Here is a 6,000-nt window from a genome sequence, read left to right on the forward strand (position 1 = left end):
CTCCGGAAATTTCGACCACCTGGGGTTCTTTTACGTGCACTGACATCGCACAGCACACGGGCCTATATAATTTCTCCTCCAAAGAAATTCAACCGCCGCTGCCGGGATCGAACCCTCGTCTTTCGGGTCAGCAGCCGAGCACCATAACCGCTGAGCCACCGCGGCGGCTTTTATAGGCATACAAAGCTTATATTTATTCCTTGACAACACATACCCAAACAAAGCGCACCTACTCATTGCAGAGTGCGGGTAAGAAACAGGACTCGCAAGCATCGTTTCACTCTGCGACAATGTACCAAAAAACTGTTTGAAAATTCTGTAATATAATAATTATGCTTAAACTAGTTTCGAAAGCTTGCGCAGCTTTTGTGTCTTGTTTTCCTCGTTCTTCTTAAGCTGCTTGCAATATTGGCGCATTCTCAATGCTACGTAGTAAGGCACAACATGTGCCATATGACTACACTGCGCGCACTGCACGGAAATGATCTTGTGATTGTCAAGAATATAGCCAACTGTAATGTCATAGACGTTCTTCTCAGAAGCATGTTTATCAAATTTCTGTTCTATTGCTTTCAATAGGGAAAATATTGCAACATTTGCATGTAGCAGTCCTCCTCGTGTTTTCTGCAAAACTAGGGCTTCTTCGGGCCTGGCCACTTTTTCATGATCTAGGAGGCTCGTCTTGCACACCAAACACTCAGTGAATTTCATTAGCTTCTTGCAGACAAACCCGCTTACATAATAGATTATGCAATCTTTAACATTGGCTGACTCAGAGAGGTGAATCAGTTCCTCACACTCATTCTCGCCCTCAACAAGATCATCAAGTTTGGCCTTGAGCTCATTGATACGTGGCTCGTAAGGCCCATCATTGAACGCTTCAGCCATGTCAGACAAGCCCATCAAACGCGATTCCTCATTCTCCTGCACCTGACAGTTGCCATAATTTGGGGGCTTCGACAAGTTATAGAAAGAAAGCATGCTGCATAACTGCAAGAAAGTAGGAAGACACGGGTGCTCATTTTGGCCACCTGCTTGGCGGATGATACCGAAAAATGTTTCAAGCACACCTTGGTTAACCTTAGCTGTCAACAAATATTTGAAATTGCACTTTTCAAAGAGGTACTTCGAAAGTTTTGTGGTTGAGGGAATGGTCACCCTTAGGCCCTGAGCAGTTGAATTTGATAGAAAAGTTTTCGGGTCAATACGACCCGCCTTTACTTCTTTCTCCCACTCGTCAAGCCACTTCAGAAAAGATTATAATACTACAAAATATTAACTGTGCAGTCCTAAGCCTTCTTTAGGGTGTTTCCGATTCAATGCGTCAAACAAATTGTTGAGTTTCACAGTAAAATCAGCAGTGTCTTTAACGTTCTGAAGACCCGGCGTACCTTTTTCCGAATAAAACTCGAGACCATAGGCAACGCTCAGGCTGAACAGCTGCGTAGCCAATTTCACCCGCATCTTCTCAGTATGTATTGGGATTAAATGAGAATAGGAGAGTTTCGGACAAACTCTCAACTTCATTTCGTGTTTGGTATCTGCAACTTAGAGGTTGTCATAATGTGACTAGAGAACCCGCGTACCCTTTAGACAAAATACTTTCTACTGCAGAAGTCAATTTCGTGCGCACTTAACAAGGTGTGGCGCATCTGAAAAGACAATCAATCCGTGCCTCACAAGCTGGATTGACAAACGAGTTTCTTGCTGAGTCTAGCTCTCCACTTACGCCAAATTGTTTCCCCATTGAGCGGCTTGTAGCGGCGCCGTGGCAATACCATCTACAAATGTACCTGCATCCTCGATGAGGAAGATAGCCTTTATGATTGGCTCTGCGAACACATTTCCCTTCGTAGGTCCAGAGCTGGGGAAACACGGCGACTGGCTGAGAGTAGTTTTCTACGAATGAGCGAACAAAAAAAAAACTAGTCCGTGATCTGCTAGCTTATCCACTGCATCCAAAACACCACCAAAGTCCGCATACCCGGATACGTCATCGTTCTTGAGTTTACCCGCATTTCTTTCCGTACATGGATCTCGTCGAATATGAGAATACCATGCCACTGGAAACTGTCTTTTGTTGCCAGTTTTTTCTTGAAGGCAGCAAAAAACCGTGCATCGAAGCCACAGTTCTCGCGGATCATTGACAGGTACCTTCTAATCGTTGACACACAGGGGAGCGGCAAAATGTTGTTATTCCACAAGAATGAGTATGCTGACGGGCTGCGAATGTGAAGAAGTAAGCAGAGTAGCAGTGTACATTCTGCTCCTTTTGTTTTTCCATTTCGCCGCCGCGATGCATTCTTTTATGACAGTTGCTTCTCCTTCAGAAATATATAAGCCACTAAGTTTCTCACCTAGGGCTTCGTCAGTAACTGAGGAATGTTTCTCTTGCGACAGCTTCAGCTGAAGCCTGGTTGACGCAGCCTATTTTTCCGACAGTCAACTAACCTTTTCAGCCCGTATCGGGTTCTTCGGAAGGTCATTATGTTACTGGCGTCAGGGGAAGTCATTTGAAAATACTTAGGTCGTCTTTTCTCTCACTTTTAGTCCATTGGTTTTTTGTGAATGCGAATCGTCGTTGGCACGCGTTCACAATATAAGCAAACGTGTCCACCATGCTTCAGAATTAAATCACATTTTTTGTATGATTTATTTATTTTTGTGATTGTGTGACCAGTGATATCAACAAACGAACTTTTAGAACGGATATCAGAGAAGTCTTTAACGTTGGGCCCGCCAAGACACAAACGTGTTTCACTGACGCGAGCTATTAAAGACTCGATATCTTCTACGCAGCTCACCTTGCACGGAAACTCACAGGAGCGAGGTGTTTCTTTTTGCCAGCAGCGCAACTGTCACATTCAAGCCCCTGTCAATGGAAACCGCTTTCCTTGTTATTTCACGGCTTGGAGGAGCAGTGAAGTATTTGCAGCCCTCGTCACCTGCAGCACTGTTCTGAAGCGGAGTCGGCTTCAGGAGATGCATCTCTGCGTCACAACCGTTTTCACACCGTCAATATCAATGTTATGGCATGCCCACGCACTACTGGGGAGCGCTAGGCTATCTGCCTTGTCGAAAATTGCAGAGAACCCACCTGAAGAAAGCACCTCTCGATCAGTAACATCCTCACTGGATTGCTGTTGCGATTGAGGCGGCTCCAGCTCGTACGGCGTGTCACAAACTTCGGTGTCATTTGGAGAACCAGCGGAGTTTGGCGTCACACGGCGCTTTTTAGCAGCTGCTGGTGGTTGGCGATTGAGTGGTTCCTTTCTTTTTCTCCCCACCTTGGACATGTAGCTGAGACAGCCGGGGAATATCGTTGGTGCTGCATCTTTCGCTTGTGGTGAGGAACGTGCGAGCAGTGTTAGAGTTACTTAGTGTGCGTATGTGCGCGTGATTGTGACCTTGTACATAGTTGCATATGCTCTCTTTCCTATCTTTCCTCGCTATGCCCTCTGGCTGTGTTTCGCCTCCCTTTCTTCTGCGCTGTCTTTATTTTCACCGGTCGCACCTCGGGCGCTTAAGATTGTAGACAGCCGCTCCCGCGGTCGACACCCATCTTTTCTTTCCGTTTTTGTTCATTATCTTTAATAAAACTACTACCGGAACCTCGCGGCTGAATTACCGCTGACAAAAGTCTCCGGTACTCCTGAGCAGCACCCGAAGCCGATGCCTCTATTATTAGCCGGTGCCTCCAGACCAAACTTTTGGAGGTTGAAGTCAGACCCATGCCGTCTAATGTGTGATAGTCAAAAGAGCTGACCATTGAGAGACCTGGCGCCTATGTGCCCAGGTTGTTTTTCGCGCGTCCTGGAGAGTTTTGTCCCTGATACTGCAGGTGAGTAGACCTAACTAAAATTATGCCCGTTTTTCTTGTTCTTTTTTTCTTCGTCATTCTTCAGGAACGCTTGAGCACTAATGCGATTTCAACGCGTTCTGCGTATTCCGCAATGGGCTCTCAGTTATTTGAAGAAGGCGGCCCTCAGCGGCAACTGTCGCCGGCATTTCTTTTCAAGGCTATAGCTGCCTGTCTGGCGCATATGGCGCATTCTTCATTTCCTGCCTCTAGTAAAGAATTAGTCCGAACGTAAGGTATCTTGACCAGTTTGAAATTACTGTTTCACTGTGACAGTCTCACTTCCCTGTATGTAGCTTTTGGGAGATTAAAAAGTTTACCAAAATGTGTTCGCACAATTGAGTTTTAAATGAAGTCATTTACCTCCTATTTTTGCTCGATTTTACGATGCAGGTTGTTTAAAGGTATAGAATCGCTTTTCTTGGCATTTGGCAGAATATTTTGTGCCCTCACCTCAGTTAGGAGCTACCTACACAAAGGAGCATGTAGAATGGGTGTTTCAAAAAATATAGCACACAATTTCCGTAAAAAGCCTTGCTTCTCTAGCTGCATGAGCTTCGAGTCATTGTAGGCAAAGAAGGCTCCCTCTTTCTACTACACCGCATAGCCACCTTACTACCGCGCTTCTAGGTCGGCTGCTTCAAAGTGCATAGTCTGCATTACAATAAATAGAACAATTGCAGGTACGAGATTATAGCGACACGCTCACAAGTACTACAATCCTGATAACAAATTGTCACCCGCTTTACATAGCATCAAAGTTACATGACTTAAATCTCTTATCCCACACTTTATTTCACTTCTTTGGTGCTCTGCGTAACGCTAAGATATATAAAGGATAGATGCCATAATTTGCATTCCTGCTTCTAAAAATAAACCAGACCGTTAAACCTGTGCTTAACGGCAACCGCTCACGTTTTCTTTTTTTTCAAACCAAATTATCAGCTTTCATATATGCCGAAGGCACGCTATAAGATCATGCTGTGTAGAAGCTAGATCTCGCTGTGAAACAACGCAAAATTCAGACACGCGTACTTTTGCATCTCCAGGTGACGGAATGATGTGGAATCGTGCTATTTATTTTCTGTATCTGAGTGCGTGCTCTGTTTTGTAAGACCATGAATGGCAGTTTACCACTATCCCTCAAGAAACAAGTATAATACAGCTGAGCCTTACCGGTACGCCCCTATGTGGGGGAACGTGGAGTCTAACGAAAAGGGTTCAACTACAGTTATAGTGACAACGCAGCGAGCTATTGAAATAAGAATGATATGTGCAGCGTTAAGAGACAAAGAGAAGGCAGAGTGGGTCAAGGGACGAACGCAATTTAGAGACATCCAAGCGGATATCAGGAGGATGAAATGCGCTTATGCAGGGCATGCGATGAGAAGGCAAGATAACCCATGTCATTAAGGGTAAGACTGCATTCCAGGAGAAGGCAAGGGTAACAGGGGCGGCAGAAAGGTAAGTGGGCGGATGAGATAAAGAAGTTTCCGGAGATTAGGTGGCCGCAGCTGGCACAGGGCAGGGTTAATTGAACAGGCTTAGGAGAGGCCTTTGCCGTGCAGTAGGCGTAGTCAGGGTGATGATGTTGACGGATATGATTCATTTTAGAAGGTTTAACGTCCTGAAACAACACAGGCTATGAGCGACGCCATAGTAGAGGGCTGTGGATAATTTATACCACCTGGGGTTATTTAACGTGCAGTGACATCGCACAGTGCACGGGCCCCTAGCATTTCGCCTCCATCGAAATGCGACCGTCGCGGCCTGGAGGCAGTGGCCGAGCACCAAACCCGTTGATCTACTGCAGCGGCAGATGACGGTTATGATGAAACTTCGTGTTAATAGTAATAAACTTTAACCGAAAGTGTTGTACCGTTCCTTAAATTTCAGCAATGTACGCGCCAGTACCGACGAATGCATACAACGTTCGCATGTCACCTTGTTAACAAAGACACGCCCAAAACGCACGCTGCGGCAAGGTAAAAAAGAACCAAAGAACGCACCGACCAGATTTCTTTTTATTTTATTTATCATATAGTGTACGCATCGTATCTACTGAGCGCCCTGTAGCGCAAAAAGCAGCGGGAACAGCGAAGCGATGCGCATGCGTCACGTAACGTCATCAAACCTTGACA

The sequence above is a fragment of the Amblyomma mixtum genome, chromosome 3, assembly GCF_055824585.1.
Source record: "Amblyomma mixtum isolate Tamu chromosome 3, ASM5582458v1, whole genome shotgun sequence".
Lineage (NCBI taxonomy): Eukaryota > Metazoa > Arthropoda > Arachnida > Ixodida > Ixodidae > Amblyomma > Amblyomma mixtum.